Here is a 20201-nt window from a genome sequence, read left to right on the forward strand (position 1 = left end):
AAATCAGAGGAGGGATGTTACTGGTACTACCAAATAAGTGTTTACCTGCTCTGGGAATTATATTATAATTAAACTGTATTTTCATATAAATATATAATTTTAGTATGCCAGGAAAAAGCACATCCATCATAAGCAGCAGGATCTCTTGGTAAATTCTGAATGACATTAAATACAAGGACATTACCAGATGACACTGCCAGATTTATTAAGTGTGGAAAAGATTTAAGAATCTCCACAAAGATTATCACCTCTGCAGTCCCCTCCAACCATTCCAAGTCTTGCCTCTCTTTTCACAGCCAGGAAGAAATTTTGGCAAGAGGCAGCACACACTAAATAAAATGGACAGGGTTGTCTGGAGTAAGCTAGTAACAGACACATTCTTACCTCTCCTGACGGGAATTTTTCTTTTGATTCCAGCAGAAGTGATTCTTTTTGCTAAAAAAGATTAATCTGATTGATAAGCAAAAGGACTATTCAAAAGGATTGCTGATACAATTAACCATTTAAAATCAGTACAGAATGATATGCTTTATTTATTCTCCAGAAAAGGTCCTGCTGAACAGACCCATTTCACTGTGAATTTAGTTAGAGTTTTTGCTCCTCCTGAAGTAGTGACTTGAGGATCAAGCCCAGTATTTCCATTATTTACTGACCACTTTACAGACTTCAGTGGGAGCTGTAAGACTTTAGTGAAGGCAGGCTCTAGTTTTAAAATACACTGCAACCATTAGTTGAATTACACCTCCTTTTAAGTTCGTTACTTCTTACTTGAGTCACATGCTATATGTGTCTCACTCCTTGGATTTGCCATGTCCTCTGAAGAAAGGCTGCCTCTTGCTTGCAGTGCAAGAAGGTAATGCATTTCAATCAGTCTACAGTCGTGAACAGAAATTATGGCTTGGTGACATTTACTCTTTTTAGTTTTGACTGCAGTCCTTGAATGGTGTGCTAGCATGGAATACCACGTTTTTTCATGGCAATGCATAATGACATACCTTTAGTCTGAGATGACTTCCTCTAATCTCTAAAATAAAAGGTTAATGAAGAGCTATCGATTAAGTCTCAAACTAAAAATGAACTTTCAGGCTCTTTTCTTTCAAAGCAAGTGATTTCTCTTGTTCTCCTGGTAACACAAGAAAAATCCTGTCTCCTTAAATGTCATAAATGTAATCAAGCTGTCATCCTACTGCTCGTGGTAACAAACACAGAAAATGCAATAGAGACAGCTTTGCACTGCAGATTAGCGGGCTCCAATTAGTCTGAAAGGCCATTTATACAAATCCCAGCTGAAGCATAAGGCATCTGGGAAATGTGTTTACAGTGACTCGAAGATCCTTCTTTTGACTTCTTGTGAAAGCCCTAGGTGAATCACAGGCTGCAGTCTCACTTGAACCCGAGAAAATACTCTTTTTGAAAAAAGGAGAGTTAATTGCTCACTTAGTCTGAAGGCCAACATGGGAAGATCAGTGTTTAATTATTTGGTATCATATGTTTGGAAGTACCCACAGAACTGTACAACTTTTGTTGTTCTCAGGGGACTTTTATGTCATCTGAATGGGACGAAAAACCTCAGCTTCAGGTTAGAGCTCTGCCTGTGGTCCGCTGCTGCGACGAGCGACCTCATGAGAGTATCAGATTAGCCAGGTCCAGAGAAGACAACGGCCTGGTGAAGGGCAAACATCTCATTGTTCTCCAAGAAGCAAAACCTGTTGCAGTTGATTTAACCTTGCTCATGACATGACCAAGGTCCAACTTGGTCAAATTTAGCTGGGACTGAAGAAATAGAGGCTTGCTGCTAGCTCTTGTCCTGGCTATCACCACAGGGCTTCTGCTGGCAATAGCCTACAGGAAATGTCATCCAGCAGCCAGCTAGGTCTGCCTGACCATGCTTGGATGCAGATGAAATCAATGGCAGCATTACTGTTGACATGAACACCATTTAGTTCTGTGTAAGGCATCCACACAGATTGCAAGCCATGGTAATGAGCACTCCACCTGCATCTTGTGGATATGGATGGTGTACAGGCACACAGAGTGGGTGCAAAGATCCACTTTAGCTCAAAATGTTCTTCCTGCCCTGCCAAAGGATGCACAAAATGCATTGTATAACAAAAGCATTCAGCTAATATTTGCACAGAAATAACAGTTATAGTAAACTATGGCAGCTGTCACGGTCTATTTGTATCTCTCAAATTTACAGGACAAGGCATTCTGTAAATTAAACTTTATTCTAGGACTCATCAGGAAAGAAAACAAACAAACATGTCAAACAAGGGCTCAATCCCCTTTGTACAGAGTAGTCTAATACATGAATTCACTAATTCACTTCATTCATGAGGTTTCCAACTCACAAGTTCTCCAACTCATAACTTGTAACTTGCGTGCCTACGAGCAAACCGAGTAAAGGTGGGAGTACTCATCTTTCCTTCCATGCCAGGGTGTGGGCGTCCCATGTATTGCATGGGGAACATGAAAGCCTCAGCAGCCCGGCTGCTGTTGGACGCACTTCAAAAGCTTTTTGGCTAAGGTGATGTATTTATACCTTCCAGCTTGGAAGTTTGGTCTATACCATTTCCATTAGTTAGTGGATTCTGAAGAAACTGTCGAACGATCCATGTAAGGATGATGGCTGCAGGAGACAGCAAGCTGCAGGTGGTAATGGCTGCATCATGACCTTTAGCCCTTCCTGGCCATTGTGTCCTGCCTATGTGTTGCTCTTTTATGGACCTAATGACACTGTTCCCAGTGTACATCGGGCCTTAGCACGGGCTGTATGTTATCCAAAACCTGAACAGGAGTTGAGTGAACAGTCACAGCCAGCCTACTTCAAGAAGACAAGAATACAACTATTCCAAACTTCATAAGCTTGCCAGGTCACCTTGGACAAACCATAGCACTTTCCTTGTCCACTTATAAAATATAAAATGGGGGATGTTCTCCTACTAAAACATGCAATGGTGTCCACCATTGCATAGGGAGCTTCACATCCAAGTGGCTCCACCAGGTGCTAGTACAATAAAAGTAATAATTTGTTATAAATAGTAATTGCATTTGCAGTGGCAGCCGCTTTGATGTTCTCCAAATCATTAGACCAAATTCAGCCATGGTGTAAGTGGGAACAATGCCTCTTGATTTCAGTGCAATTTGAATGTTTATGCTAGGGCTGAATTTAACTTCTGTTCATAACCAAGTCAAGCACTGACTGAGATTTTTTATAACTGGAGCTATAGTTTGATGCTAGAAACGAATCTTAATTATATAAAAACCACAGTAAACTTATACTTTCTCTGGGGTCTTTGCTGCCCTTAGATCAATTCAATGCTTATGCTTCTATAAACTGTTCTCATTCAGTGCTTGAGGTAGGACTCTGGGTAAAATAAAGATATATTTATCTTGGAACAGTAGCACACCCATGAGGCTCTCAAAGATTTAATGTTTTATGGCCTTTGCTTTGGTGCAGCATCTCTGATGCAAATGCAGAAGTAACAAAACAGAGACGCAAGCATATGATGAAATTCAGAGTTCACAATTTTCTTAAAATTACATAAGCATTCAGCCCACACTGCTTGGCAAAAAGACTTCTGCTGACACCAGCACCTGGGTGGCTCTGAAGGCAGTGCCCCCACTCTCCTCTCAGGCTCCTAAAAACAGTCTGGCTTCCCAACTTTTGTCATGTAAAAGGTAAGACAAGGGTAATCTCAAGGTGCATAGGCATACAGACACATTGTGCACTGCTAAGCTGCGAGACAATGCTATAGCATCTCCCAGTGAGTCAGCTGAACCGTGCTACCCAGCCACACTGAACATGACTGCAGCACCTGCACTTCACATCCAGGGACTACATATGGCAAGACTCTAGGTAGTTAGGGCTTTTCCAAAATCTTTTCCAAACCCAGTCCCCTGATCTTACCAACTGTCTAGTAACTTAATTAAGGATGAGAAGGATGGGCCTGAAACCAATTGCCACAAATGGCAAACTTCTTGTGGTTCCCACCTTGGCAGCAAAGCTGGAGGCAATTCCTCTTACCCACTACTAAACAGGAATTAAATATCTGGGCCTGGCTTTCTCCTCAGCCCAGCAGCAGCTGTGGTGGGTGGGAGAGAATTCAGACCTCAAGACTCAGTGGTAGGCTATGACCTCACTTCTTCTCAGCCTGCCCAGCAAACAAAGGTGTGAGGCATTTTGCCCCACTTCTTCAGTAAAATTCTCTCCCTGTTCTGCAAGGATGTCTCCTGCCTCGGCAGAGCAACTGTCCGTTTACAAGAAGGCAGTCTTTCAAACAAAGTGGCCATAATGTAATTTGTTATCATAACTAATCTATCTATCCACCATTCTGGCTACATATGTCCTTACCTCTCTTCTCCTCTCCCCTATATTCTGAGCTTTTCTAAGTCAGGATTTGTATCTTCTTCACATTACGGTACATTGTATATCTCTGGGCAGTGAGACTGTACTTCCTACCAAACAACTGACATTCAGCTGTGACCCACCGATGATATTCCTTGTAGGATATGGCGAGCCTAGAGAAGGAATCAAAAAGTGTTAGTTTTCTTCCTGTGGTAAATTCTTCGCATCTTCAAGTCCTGGCAAGATGGTTCTCAACTCCTGAACCAGATGCTGCCAGAGAAGCTCAGTCCTGGTGTCACCCCAATTACTCCACTGGAATAATGCCAGGACCAATTTCTCCCTTTATACTTGAAGAGTTACTGCTGTGAAGTATATAGCAGATATGTGTCTCACAGATAGAAAGACAGTATATTTGTAATAATATAAAATAGCAAGAAGCTTTTTTACTATGCGCTGCATGCATATGCACATGATAGAACCTTGCAGCAAAGGGTACATTCACCATTGCCTTTGACTGCAAAGGGATCAGGATTTCTCCCACACGGTTCAAGTGGAAATAAAATGGCTGCACAAAACCAAGTGATAAGATGGAGGAGAATATGAGAAAGAAACAAATACCTAATGAAATCCTTAGAAGCTGTTGACTGAATTATTTGTTTTAGTAATCTGAAACAATATGGGTACTTGTTTGTCTAACTGGAGCACATTTTCTTTTCTATTTCTACACTCTATTGTAAGATGAAAGACAATAAAGCTTAATGAAGATGATTGCTAGAGACTTTTGCCCACTGTTACCTGGGAGGAAAGGTGACTTAAGGCAGGCTTACAGCCCATAATGTAATGGGCTTAGTCTTCTTAGTAATGAAGAGCCACCTAAACTGGTATAATAGTTTTTCACCTTGAAAAAATACAGAGCGGTAACAGAGTTCCTGTCCTTACCCCGAGCCAGAAGCTGCAGCTCTCTGTGGGAGGCACATATGTAGCCGTTGGAAAATGGCTCTACTGTTTTCTTTTGAATAGCTTTTCACCAGGTGCAGATGCCAGATGCACGACCTTCTGCGCTACAGAAAGCTCTGGATCACTTCTGTCGCACAGGGACTTTTACACATTAATATCAATACTCAAAGTAGATGTCAGTGTTTCAGCTCTCACTAGGAAATAAAGTCTGTGAGCGCTCCGGTGAAAGAGGAAGAAGCGAGAAGAGGGACACTGCAGAAGGTCTGCAAGATCATGTTTCACTGTTAATTTGGAAGACAGTTTGGTAATAGTCATGGCTGGACTGAGAGATGTGATTTAATGGTCTGAGCGCAGAACTAGAAACTATAAATCTCTAATTTGGCTCCGATACATCATTTTCTTGTGGTCTGAGCCAAGTTACTTAATATTTCTTCACCTGTAAAATGGGGATACTAGTATATATTTTGCAGGGCTATATGGAGGGCTTATTAGCTTAAGTTTCTAAAATATTTCACAGTTAAAAGAACTGAAGATACCCTTTAAAAAAATAGACAGGTGCTTCAGTTCAGGTGAGGTCTTGAAATTTTGGTGCTTTACCTACATTTATCTACATTTCATCTAAAAGTTATTGACCTTACTTAATTTCATGAAAAAGGTTATTTGAAAATTGTATTAACAAGTCTGCCAGATTCCTTTCCAATACAATGGTGTATTTTCTTTCCTTCATATGTATCACAGATCCTGTTCTTTTTTTCTTTTGCTGCTGACATTTGTTCTTTATTCAACCACCTATATTTTTCCTGATACTCTCCTTTTTTCAGAAGAATTTTTCCTTTTCTCTTTTTATATTTTTGTAAAAGATTGTCATATGTATAATCTTTTACTTAGATCAGGACAGAGCTGATTTCAGTTTCACACTATCCAGGATATGTTCAACTCAGGCAAGCCCCAATACACCTGACAGCCCTGATTATAGTTTTTACAGTCTTGTAAGCAATTACCCTGACAAACACTGTCAAATCACTCAAAATCATATACAAGATTAAGAGCTGTAATAACTGTCAGAGAGGCCTGTTGAATGTTAGAGGGGATTTTGGAATCGATAGGGTGCAATGACTTCAATCAAATATGATTTCTAAAAATCAAACCTGGTTTGAGGATGGAAACAATTTATTTTTCTACAGTTATTCACTACTTCTAAGGAAAGGGTAGTAACTTGTTGCTGTATTTCTTTTGAAATAGGTGGGGATTTAATTAAAGAGGTAGCTGCAACATCAGCCATTTAGATTTAGAGCACAAAAGACTGAAAAACAGAAGGCTACAGTAACAACTCAATATTAATGAATAGGAGTAGAGAATGGGAAGAGGCTTCAGGTTAGATGTTTTTATACTGCCTTATTTTGCCTAACGTGGAAAACATCTTAAGAATAAGCTTTTAAGAGTGAAAATAGTGTAGGACAAAAAATACCCATGCGAAGCAAGATTCAAATCACATACTTACTGCTATGTAATTAATAGGAATATCCGTGATTACCCCTACTCTAGTAACATTCTTTAAATGCTCATTGTTACAATTTCTCCTTATTCCCCTCAAATACTTTGAATACATGATTTGACATAAAATCTCTATTTTCTTACAAACTGAAAGGCAAGCACTTGGGAAGGTGTATAATAATTTACATATACTGGGCTACATTTGCTTTCTACTGTGGCCAGTGGCAAAACTTCTATTTAGTCTCACAAAGAGGAGGATTCAGTCCATACTTTTGCTAAATAGCAAATGAAAGCACTCATGTTCATTTATTTAATTTGTGTCAGTTTTTCATCTGAGCTATTGATGTCTTGTTCTGCTCTAGGAAAAATACCAGATTCTGTTTTAATAGAAGGCTGCATCCAAGTGGAATCCTGTTTAAAATTCTGTTTAAAATTCTGTTTAAAAGGTGTCAGAATCAGAAATCCTATTTTAAATAGGGGCAAGAAGCAGGTCTGTTAAGTCTTCTAGAGAACAAATTAACAAGTGGGAATGATTAAGCCAGAAATGACTTGGTGTTCTAATTGAAGAAGTCATGCAGCATGATGTCACCCCCTGTTATTAGTATTTAATTGCTTTCAGAGAGAGCTCAGTGTGCCTCTCTTCTCTCTCCCACAAGAAAACACTCACAGCATTTAAAATGCATCAAGTTATAGAAGAATGTTGCTGTTTGCACACAATTGGTCTGTTTTAAGTTCGTGTAATTAAATTAGCTAAATAAAAACCACAGAGCTGTTTATAGGCTCAGCTTTGGATTTTTTTGTTTTATGCATCCAGGTCTGTTTCCAGTCTCATTGGCTGGTTTAAAGACTATTCTTGCAGTGCGCCTAACAAAGAATAGTCACATCCCGGGACTGCACCTGGTTTGCTGAACTGTCTATTTGAATTTTTTTGGCAAAGCGTCAGTGTCGAAGGGTCATTATGCTATAGAAACTGAGAGGGAGAGGAGGGCACTGTGCTCGTTACTTATCCATGCATATGAGATATTCAAAATCTTTTTGTCATCAAAGGGTTGGGACAGATGAATTCAGCTTTTACATTAAAGCCAAGCAAAAGCTTTACTGTGTGTTTTTATCAATTGCAGATCATTTAGCCTGCATCAAATTATCTGAATAGAACTATATATACACCACAAAGAAAGAAAGACTTAAATAAATGACATTTGGAAGGAGAGCATTACACACTGCAGACTAGTCTCTACTTCTTGCTCATGCAGGTAGGCCCCGTCATGGCAGTAGAAGTACTGAAGCATCTTTACTCTGAGAGTTGTATCTAGCTTGTTTTCTACCTCTCTGATCGCTCTCATACACGTAACATACCCATTTAACATTTTCACTAATTCAATAATGCTATTGTTCAAGAAAGAAATTTTAAATAGTTGAGATTTAACACAATTTTGATGGACTTCTCCTGATTTCTTCATCATTATGTCTTTCTCTAGATGCTTGCAAAACGATGATCCTGGGAAACTTTATGCACTCTCAGCAGCTCTTCCTGATCATTTTGAAAAGCATGTTCAGCTCATATGTTTTCTACTGGACTAGATGCAAGGTTGAAAAACAGATGTCTTAAACGCTGCTGTAAGGGACAGGAGTTTGCGGCTTTTGTCCCACCTTTTTCTAGCTACGCTCCAGCTTCAGAAGGGAAAAAAAAATCTCAGTTGAGCCTTCTGAGAGAAAAGATATGCCTGAGGGTTCCCCTCTCTCTTATAACCAACAGATGAAATATGAGGGAGGGAAACAAATGTTCTTTTTCTCCAGACATGGGGATTGCTGTCCCACCTTGGGGCAGCGTGACACAGAGTTTTTTCTGTCTGACAATTATCCTTCTTTCTACCTAATAGGTCTCAGTTGAAAAGGCGAAAGAGGTAAACATCAAAAGTGCAAGAAAAAAACCCTTTGTTTCCTGCTCTCATGTCCAGTGGATGGCTCCAAAAGTAAATTCCCTACCCCACTGCAGGGGCTATTTCCTTCCAACCATAGACATTTTGTTGGTTTCTCTTGGTTCTACCAAATGAAAACAGAATATGATGTACCTCAAATGAATGTGCATCAAGTAAGCCATTAAAAACTGACTGAACCAGAAATGTTTTTTGATCCCTTTTCCAGTTCTGGATCCCAAAACACTTTGTTATGTAGTGGCTTATTCTTAGGTATGTTTATGCTACATCACCATGAAGTTACGAAGTCGGAGATATGGCTGAATAAGTTCTCAGAATAAGACACATAAAAATATAAGTTATTAAGTTCATGAAATGAAAGGAAAGTCTTTTTCCTAGAGGAACCTGATGCGAATCCAAAAGCTTTGCTGGGGCCCAGCGTCCTAGTTATTTTACCCCTCCTATAGGTTTGGCTGCCTGTGCCCAAGGCTAGTTCTGAAACGGTGCAGCTGTGTAACCTGGGATCAGGCTGCTGTGAAAAGTGCTGTGAAGGAGCAGCGAGAAGCAACACTGGGGCTCCCCGCTTTGCTTGGGAGCTGTAGATAAGGTCAGGCAGCGGGTCTTTGAACTATACTGCAGCTGTGACAGTGCTTGGCCGTGTACTTTGCTGATTCAGTCCCTGACCAGACTTGACTTCATGGTTTGACTGCAGACCTGTCTGATCACTGTGAACTTGCCTGGTGATCACTGGACTCATGGCTGAGGAGGTTACCAGCATCAGACCTGCTCTACTCTTCTTGTTCTGGGCCCTTGCCTGTAAAGACACCACCCCACCTGCCTTGCTGCTGCTCTTAGCTCTGGGCTTGCCTTTCCCATATGGACATGCCCAGTCCTGCTGCTCTCTGACAAGCTGTTTGCTCTAGTAACTCATGCAGGTTTTTTTGTTTTAATTTGGTCTATTACAAATAGACCTTCTATTCATAATAGACCTTCTATAACGAAGGGAAGAAGATAAGCTCAAAAGAAAACTTGAAGCCAAGAAGTCAGAGAAACTGTTTATCTGTGCTGTAAAGAGCAGTGCTATTAGAATATTATTTGTATGCACAACATTTTTATCCAGCCAATACAGTCCCTCATGAAAACACAGTTTTTCTGAAAAATGACATTTCTTCAGTAAAATTTTTGTGTACATAAATACCTTGTTTCTGTCTTTTGGCCTTTCCCCTCACCTTTCTTCAGGCTTAGAACTTCACTGTTTGCTATTCAAACCCAGCTCTGGTTATACCATGCTTCATCCACTCTGCATGGAGATTAATTCAACTGCCTTGTGCTAAGAAGATTTTTATGTTAGATTTCCAGGCAATTTGTGGCACATGAAGTTTGTCTTCAAAGAATGAGGTTTATAACATTTATGAGAAAAACATCACAGGTTAGAAGAACATCTCCATTTTAAGATTATTTTTTACCCCTTCTTTTTTCCTAGAGAAATCCTAGTGCCATAGGCTTTTTTTCCCCCAGATGATGTGACATCCTCAAGATCCTTATTAAAAATGTTTGAAGACAATCAGTTAAATCTTTTATACTAGTGGGAAGGACTAGATCTACTCTTAAGAGGTCTATTTTTGTGCAGTGGTGTTTCAAATAGTTTAAGATTTTTCCATATTGTTTTTTATTATTAAACAAAATAATGGTGCAAATATTGTTTTAATTAAGCATCGCTTTCAGAAGTGAGCCCCATTACTGTTTTATGTTTGTCACACGATGGAGACATGAAGACATTCTGTACTTTTAATAGCAGGACTATAAAAGATGAGGGCTTCACTGGCTGCCCTGTTTCCTATCATCATGAAAATGGACACTTCAAGAGCTCACTGTGGATGTGGTATGTTACTGTTATGGAGACATTTTCTAACATTATATACTGTACATAATGAGAGAACAGAGAAGCTGGGCAAGAATGAGAGAAAGGGAGTAGAATATTAAAAAAGGAAGGAAGGAAGGAAGGAAGGAAGGAAGGAAGGAAGGAAGGAAGGAAGGGAGGGAGGGAGGGAGGGAGGAAGGCAGGCAGGCAGGAAGGAAGGAAGGCAGGAAGGAAGGATTTGGCTTTTCTTTTATATGGTAAAGTACCATTTTATACTTTTTGCCACAAAATTGGTTGAACAACGTGGGCAAGATATATAATAGACAACATGAATTTGGTAGCAGCAACTGGACATTAGAGACGAAGAAAGGAAGGCTGAAATCAGTGAATTATTAAGTAATGTTAAACCACTCTTCTCCCTCTCTTTAAATTTATGAACACAGAAACTGAGCTTTTAGTATCGTTAGTACAGGAGAAACATCTGACAGCCATGGAAATATACCACTGTGAATGAACTTGTCACAGTTTTTGGGAGCTACACATAGGTGATGGCAAAACGTGATTTTTTCAGTACAGAGATTATATTCAGAAAACATATTCAAACAACTTCATCAGTAGGAGGCATAGGAGGTGCAGGGCAGCAAGCAGTATTATGGGAACATATGGAACATATCCCTTTACAGCTGGATAAAATGCACACCAAGATAGGCACCATGAGACACAAGACAGTGAAGGCTGCTGTCAGTAAGAGCTATGCTCTTTCCTGGTTGGTTCCCAAACTTTAAACCATCACTTCTGGAGCTGTTCTTTAAATTTTTTCAAGGCTCTCACTTGGGGGGCAAGTGATTACTTAAGAGGTAGCTGAAGCAACAGCTTGGAAAACTGGTTTATTTTGCATGAACATAACGGTTTTCTGCATTCAAGAGATAATGATGAAAAAATATGGAAACCTCCAAGAATAGACAAATAACTGAGTTACACAACAAATGAGTTGCATACAAGCAAATCCTAATGATTTCCTCAGAATTTTTCATCTGAATATGAGTGACCTGTATGTGTTAAGATATATAGTACTGTGATCTAAATATATGTGACAAACATTATTTGTTTTACTAATAAGCCTTTGCATTATGTCATTAACAATATTCTAAATATCACCACTGAAAACAAGATTCTCTTCAAACCTATTCAGCTCAGCTAATCCTTCAACACAAATGCAACAGTCTTCTTAACTCAGCTTTTTTTCCAGGTCCTTCTGTCTTAATTGGAGGAAACAACCGCATGCCTTGAGTGTCTAGCAAATCTCGTTCTACTACATGAGTGACAGTAACAAAGTGAGGTCTTTAAATAAAAGATCCTGTGCTGGGGATCTGAGAGAAGAAAATCTGAGGTATTTTATTTTGGTAATACTAAGAAAACAATTTTCCTGCTGCAAAAATATCCAAATTTTGGAAATCATTGATGCCGATTGTCATCTTGGAAAGTATACCGTATGTTCTTTCGGCATCATACAGTGTAGAGCATACCACCTGTTCCCGGCATGCATGGAAATCACAGAAGCAAGCTAGCCAATACAAAAGTAAAAGGAACCAGCAAATGTACCAAACCTTGCTACTAACTGTCTGGACAAAGGAAAACCCAGAGAGGGAAATAGCTACTTCTATTTTCAAATATTGTGATGATCGAGGCTCATAAATGCCTACTAGTAGAAGGAGAGATAAATGAGGTATTACAACACACCCTATTTAGAATGGAAAGCATTGATCAGTGACAGCAGAATTCAGCAGTTGCTGTCAACCACAAACTAATTTCACTTTACTACTTTGTACACCCATACACAAATCTTACCCATTACTGAAATTCATGCCCAAATCCTATCCTACTGTATTGGATTTTTAACTTCTCAGTGGTTGTGCTTGAGCTTTCTGAGACATGAGTTCCGTTACACCAAAAAACACCTAAGATGCTCAGAGTTTTGTTGGTGACAAGGGGCAAATCTCTGTTGTGTCCTCACATGTCCTCGGTACACGTGAGGCAGAATTTTGACTGCATCAGGTAAGATCTCCTCTGGAAATCCACTTTGGTTATGATTCCCCTGCCCTATCCCTTTTACTTTAGCCCAGAGCAAACCACACGACGACATCCCATTGAGTCTGGTGAGAGATTTGCTTGACTAAGAAGTTTTCTAAGAGTGCTGAACCCTTTGTGGGTTCTGCTTTGTTTTTTCATGCAAACGTTTTGAAGGGGAAAAAACAAAGTGGTGTTTGTTGGTGTTCTCAGTAAATGTTTTTGCTGTGAAAATTATTATATTTTTCTTTTTTGAGGGTTTGGATAGCATGAGTAGTGTTTCATAGTCTTTGAAAATTAAGTAAAAGCAAAAAAGAAAACCACAAAAGAAAACACACCACCTAATCAGATCTCTGTAGAAGCCAAATCTATTTATGCAAGGAAAAAGAAGAGTTACAAGAAATTATTTTCCTTGCCTTTTGGTACAGGTCGGTGTCTTGTAAATACATAATCTTTCTGTGGCAGTTTTCTTCCCACTTGAAGGACCACCAGCAGTACAGGCTTTGCTAACACTACTTTCTACATACAGTAACCATGTTCATCAGCTCTTAACTACTTTTAGCTGCTGGTGACCAACAAGCACTTCCCTTTTTAGAAAGCTGATCAGGCCAGCAGGTGTTACATGGTGTTAATGTGGAAAAGAAAATCTCCCTTCTTCTGCTGACATATTTTTGGGAAGTAGGTTGATTTGTGCTTGTGGGCGATGCCTGACTTTTTGCCAGAGAGTGACAGTTGATAATTGCACTTTTCCTGGAATCATCTCATTCATCCAATAAAGGATGAGACACTTTTCCAACATGTTGTGCTAAAACCAGATACCATCCACTTGAACTATATATAATGCATATGGAGTTCTCAGTAAAGATTTACTGAGAGGGATATGGGAAAAAGTACGTCTATACACTTTTATATTCCTCCACCTACCCCTGTATTTATATAGAACTTTAATCTTGCCTTGAAAACTGAATTATGTATGTTGGCATTGCAGGCACCTTGTATGCATATGAGGTGCATGTATATGTCTGTAATATCTGTCCATGCAGCTTGTCCATGCAGCTTACAAATGCTCACTAGAATTACCCTTTAAGTAAGTCCAACCTAAAATACTTAACAGTAGTTACAGATTACAGCAAACCGGGTGCTCAAACGTCTGGCACCACATAGACATAAACCTATCCATGGGCTTTGAGATCTCATTCAAACTGAAACTATTGAAATTTAGCTGACTATTAAATAATTTTAATAACTTTCCTATGAAATGAACATGAAACACGAAAGTAATTCATCCTGACTATGAGGTAAGGATGTTTCTCTGGATAGGAATTATAAACAGCATGGTCCAAAAGTCTGAGACAAATGTGACCGTAGCAATTAAACTGGTTTGAAACTTTGGTTTCAAAAGTCTACCTCCCCATAATTTTGTGGGGGTGTTTTTCCCCCTTTCAGTTTCATAATAAGAATCTTTCCACTTTGTGACAACTACATGAGAGGTCTGATCTGAAAACAATTAAACGATACACACACAAACCCATACAGTCACTCACATACCCTGAAATACATGTTACCTCATAGATCTGGACTGCCTGGAAAAGCTCACAGGTAACACCAGTGAACTCCACAGCTTCAATTGCATTGCAAGCTCCCTTTTTTTGCCCAAATTCATTTGGAAGGGATGACTAAGATGTTACCATACTGGTTACATTAGAATCATAGAATCATAGAATCATTAAGGTTGGAAAAGACCTCTAAGATCATCGAGTCCAACCGTCAACCCAACACCACCATGCCCACTAAACCATGTCCCTAAGCGCCTCATCTACACGTCTTTTAAATACCTCCAGGAATGGGGACTCAACCACTTCCCTGGGCAGCCTGGTCCAATGTTTAACCACTCTTTCAGTAGAGAAATTTTTCCTCACGTCCAATCTAAACCTCCCCTGGCGCAACTTGAGGCCATTTCCTCTCGTCCTATGGCTTGTTACTTGGGAGAAGAGACCAACACCCACCTCACTACAACCTCCTTTCAGGGAGTTGTAGAGCACGATAAGGTCTCCCCTCAGCCTCCTTTTCTCCAGGCTAAACAAGCCCAGTTCCCTCAGCCGCTCCTCATAGGACTTGTTCTCCAGACCCCTCACCAGCTTCGTTGCCCTTCTCTGGACACGGTCCAGCACCTCAACGTCCTTCTTGTAGTGAGGGGCCCAAAACTGAACACAGTATTTGAGGTGCGGCCTCACCGGTGCCGAGTACAGGGGCACGATCACTTCCCTACTCCTGCTGGCCACACTATTCGTGATACAGGCCAGGATGCCATTGGCCTTCTTGGCCGCCTGGGCACACTGCCGGCTCATGTTCAGCCGGCTGTCAACCAGCACCCCCAGGTCCTTTTCCTCTGGGCAGCTTGCCAGCCACTCTTCCCCAAGCCTGTAGCGCTGCATGGGGTTGTGGTGGCCCAAGTGCAGGACCCGGCACTTGGCCTTGTTGAACCTCATACAGTTGTCCTCGGCCCATGGATCCAGCCTGTCCAGGTCCCTCTGCAGAGCCTTCCTACCCTTGAGCAGATCAACACTCCCGCCCAACTTGGTGTCATCTGCAAACTTACTGAGGGAGCACTCGATCCCCTCATCCAGATCATTGATAAAAATATTGAACAAGGCTGGACCCAAAACCAGGTGTTCTCTGGTTTCCCTGGGGAACACCGCTCGTGACCGGCCGCCAACTGGATTTAACTTCATTCACCACAACTCTCTGGGCCCGGCCGTCCAGCCAGTTTTTGACCCAGCGCAGAGTACACCTGTCTAAGCCGTGAGCCGCCAGCTTCTCTAGGAGAATGCTGTGGGAGACGGTGTCAAAGGCCTTACTGAAGTCCAGGTAGACCACATCCACAGCCTTTCCCTCATCCACTAGGTGGGTCACCTGGTCATAGAAGGAGATCAGGTTGGTCAAGCAGGACCTGCCTCTCATGAACCCGTGCTGGCTGGGCCTGATCCCCTGGTTGTCCCGCACATGCCTTGTGAGCGCCCTCAAGATGAACCGCTCCATAATCTTCCCCGGCACCGAGGTCAGGCTGACAGGCCTGTAGTTCCCCGGATCCTCCTTCCGGCCCTTCCTGTAGATGGGCGTCACATTGGCAAGCCTCCAGTCGTCCGGGACCTCCCCCGTTAACCAGGGCTGCTGATAAATGCTGGAGAGTGGCTTGGCAAGATCCTCCGCCAGCTCCCTCAACGCTCTCGGGTTGATCCCCTCCGGCCCCATAGACTTGTGATCGTCCAGGTGGTGTAGCAGGTCATTGACTGCTTTCTCTTGGATTATGTTATGTTATTTTAGTTAGGCTTCAGATCAGACTAGGAACAAACCGAGCTGACAGAAAACCCTTTTCTGCTTTTAGGGAAGAAAAGCATCTCTGTGCTCAAATTACTGTATTTCCTTGGCCTTTGACACAGGTGATTGTAATGGTGCTTATGAGACAAATGGGACAAAAAAAATTCACCTGATAGACCATTCCATTCCTATGCAACAAATGTCCATTGTCATGGAATATACTTGTTCATTACCAAATAGCTAGGCTGGAGACCAGAAGCAGTCTAACCAGAGAAAAACAGAATGAGGTACTCTGCTGAGCTGAAACTCTCCAAGACAGATAAGAGTCTAAGCCTAGGCCACAGGTACTATCTTAATAGTGTGAGTCCTTACAGCATTAAGAAAAGATATTAATGAAGTCTTGAGAACCAGATGGCATGGACAATGCGAACTGGAGCTAGATCGCATCCGACATCTCCGATACTTCATTAAAACTCTGCCTGTGGTATCTCTGCAGTATGTTGTGGACTACCATACACACAGTGATACCTCTGCTTCCAGTCCGGTTCATGCTGTCTTCTCTTTCTTTTGACTTTGTGACATTGCAGCTGGAAACCACCAGCAATCAGAGGCTCTTGCACCACCACCATGGACATGTAACTAAGTGTCCCATTCTCTCAAGCTGACAGTCACCTACTACATAGCTTGCTTGCACATACAATGCAGCTCCTGCGCTGGGCACGTCCAGTAACTGCCATGCTGTATTGCTAGATGTGTCTCAGCCTTTCCAGGTAATTGCCTGGCCCTACACTTCATGAGTTTGCAGAGGCACCATAATTCCTGCTACGACCCATGGTTTTTCCATGCAGCTTTTTTCCTTTCTTTTGAGCCAAGCAAAGTAAGACAGTACCCATATGAACTGCTGGGAGGTTTCCCAGTGGCAAGGCTCCACCTGCAGCGCCTTGCAGAAATAATGCAGACTCAATCTAGAATCACTGCATTTAAGACCAACTCTAATGATACACATTTTTTATTCAGAATGATTTCAACAGAGGCAACATTAATTTTCTCTCCTGCCTCTGACACGGCACACAGAAGTCCTCATGAATGATGTTAGATGTGGGCATCCCTGCTCAGTGAGAGCTGTTTTACATTTTTGCAATGAACCCTCAGTTTTCAGTTCAGAGGACACAGTGTCTGTGTTGGACATGAAAGGGACATCTTAGACATTGGTACTTTAGATCAAGGTACACTCACAATGACAACAGATGGCAACTTCTAACTTGCAACTCCTGCTTTTAGTTTTCTCTGCTTCCTCATTACATTTCATAGATGGTTTGTGAACGTGAGTGCTTAAAATGCTCTGCCTGGCTAAACAAAAGTTTGTCATACTGAGAACTACAAAAATAGTGGTCTCACTCACAAGTTTCAAAAGAGTGAGGAGTGCTGCCTGATGAGGGGTAATGGTGATTTATAACTGATTTTTTAGGGAATGCGTATACAAACTTTTCCCTGTGTAAACACAAACAGTGACAGTTACATTTATTTTAGCCTGTGTACGTAAGCACACGACTCTCTGATCTTATTCCATGGATGACTCCTGCCCAGCAGGTGGAGTGTGCCACTGGAGTCCCTGAGGCTGGAGTGAAAAGGCAGATCTCATAGCTTTTTGAAAACATCTCAAAACCTTTTCAACACACAAACAGTTGGTGATTTCCCGGCTGACAGCATGCTGGTCCTTGTTCGTAGCGAACCAATCTTTACTTGCTGGTAAAACAGTGTGTTATTTGGATGCAAAATTATCAGACAGGGTGACTTTGCCTTCTCTGCAGATGCTGCTGAACCTGCAAGATGGTCTCTAATGCTTTTTTTCCACGAACTACTAACAATTTAATTTTCGCTAGGTGACTGACTATGACACAGCTTGCTCATAAGTAAAACATAAAATACAACTGTATTATATGAGGTGTGTCCAGGATCTGTCATGCTTTCTTTCTAGACATTTCTGGGCCTTTCTAGGTAACGGTCTTGCCCTGTGCTTTGTAAGTGGGCAGAGACACAGTAACTCAGTGTAATTCTTCTCCACGCTGCCTTTTTCCTTTCCTCTGAATGAAGAAAGCAAAATACTGCAGCGTGAAGCCTGTAAGTTACTTTCATCCTGGACTCTTCTCAGGTTCTTCTGGATATATGAGGCTGTTTTTATTCCATTTTTATGGGTGAATTTGCTGTCCCGTATTAGAAAGATTTCATACTTTGAAATGGTTAGTTTGTGGGCTTTTAGCAGTTAAATAAAAATAATCCTTGAAGGAAAGAAAGAGTTTCAAGTAGCCACAACGTGGACTGTAAACCTGAATGCCAGTTGAAACTAACCCTCAGCAGTATTCACATTGCAGTAATAACAGACAGTAAATAGAAATGGCGCCAAAGGAGGAGGCCCCCAACCCACTTTAAAAAGCTGGACATTGAGTCACGACCTTTAATCTCTTTTGGTTTGGGTCACAAAACTAAGAGCCAATGTTAAAGCTTTATGAAACCAGCTCATGAACTGTCCATACATTGCACAATCTGCTAGGAAACTAACTTGACATTTAAAAGCCAAACTTAGACTTAGTTAAGCATTTTCAACTGCACTGAGGAGTGGAAAAGGACAAAATAGGAAAATATGCAGAATGACTGGTGTATTAAAGCATTCTTTGCTAATTCTTACTCAGTTATTTCCATGTTAAACTTAGATTACAAATTAAAATGTTTTTCCTAACTTTCAACATTGCAAAACAACTTGACAACTTCACAGCAGAATATTCTGCCACTGGCACCGTCACTAGTAATAATGCACTCCGTAGTTAGACCTCAGGTGATGTGTTATTGTTGCATAAGGCAAAGGGTTATCTATCCACCTGGATGTCTAGCACTGTAGAGCCAGTACCAGTTTAATCAGTGGTAAAAATCCTGGGAAATTCAGAAAATCCATTTACACTTACCACCTATTTTATGTGTAATGCAAACACTTTGTTTGCTTACCGTTTCGCAGCGAAAATTCAGGTGGCTTTGTTGTTTTTTTTTTCGTAAAAGGAGAATTTTCTAAGGGGAAGTCTGTATGGTAGTTTTATGAACAGAAGAATATTAATTTAATACAAGTAATATTTATTTCTTGTTTTGCATATCTTGCAATCATATATATAAAAAGGCAGGATGTGTTTCTCAATTGTTGAAATTTATTACAAAATTAAATGGCTTTAACTTCAATTAAATACTTAAAATGTGTCAGTGTACACTGATGTATTCACTGCTCTAACAAATTACTTTTCAAGGTTACGAAAATCCTGTACAAGACGGTGAATGGCAAAATCAGTGGTGTGTATTTGGTATTATAGCATTATAGTAGGAACCATTGATAACCGTTTTGCTTACCAATCACTTTAGTCACTGGAAGCCTCTTGCCAAGATAAAGTACCTAAGTATAACTCTAGGATCTTCCCAAAGTTTTAGGGTCAGATGCATATTGATGTAAAGTGTTATCTACTTTCTGAATTGAGAACGTTGCTTTTAACAGAAGGAAAAATCTTGTTCATAGTAATGGTGAAGTGAAGGATTTTATTTGTGATCTGTGTACATCTAGTAGTGAGAGCACTCTAGTCCAAACAGAAAACTAAATTAATTTTCTCCTGTAAAAAAAAGGTAAAATATTTTTCTGCTGCTTTTTTGAAGAATATTTACAAAACACCTTTAAAAGAAGATGCAAGTGTTTTCTATATGCTTGTTAAGTATGACATTCTGAACTTTCTTGTTTTTGTTAAGTAACATTTGTCACTTTTAAAGATGTCAAACAAATCATCCCTTTTAAACACATAGTTGTGAGTTTACTGCAGCAGGCCATCTATTGATGTAGCTGTCTTTGTCTAGGCCAGATAGTTTAGCAGAACATATTACTAACTACCTACCACAATTACATTGCTATGCGTTCATCACACAATAAAAGAATCCAAATTTCAACTTTCTGTTGAGTTGCATCAAAAATACCAGGTGGGCAACACCATATGCTTATACACACAAAATTAGAAAACAGAAGCAGTTGCCAAGGCATCAGCAGTCGTCCCAGGGCCCCCATTTTATTTTTTTATTCTAGCACATTCCCCTTTTGTAACATCAAATGTTTTACCATGTATTTTTTTAAGGGGCCTTCCCTCTGTATTTTGTGTTTCCTTAGTCAACTCAATCATTTACATTAGAAATATGAGCAGAATAAAATATCTGGGAGTTA

This window comes from Aptenodytes patagonicus, chromosome Z (assembly GCF_965638725.1).
Source record: "Aptenodytes patagonicus chromosome Z, bAptPat1.pri.cur, whole genome shotgun sequence".
In the NCBI taxonomy this organism is placed as follows: domain Eukaryota; kingdom Metazoa; phylum Chordata; class Aves; order Sphenisciformes; family Spheniscidae; genus Aptenodytes; species Aptenodytes patagonicus.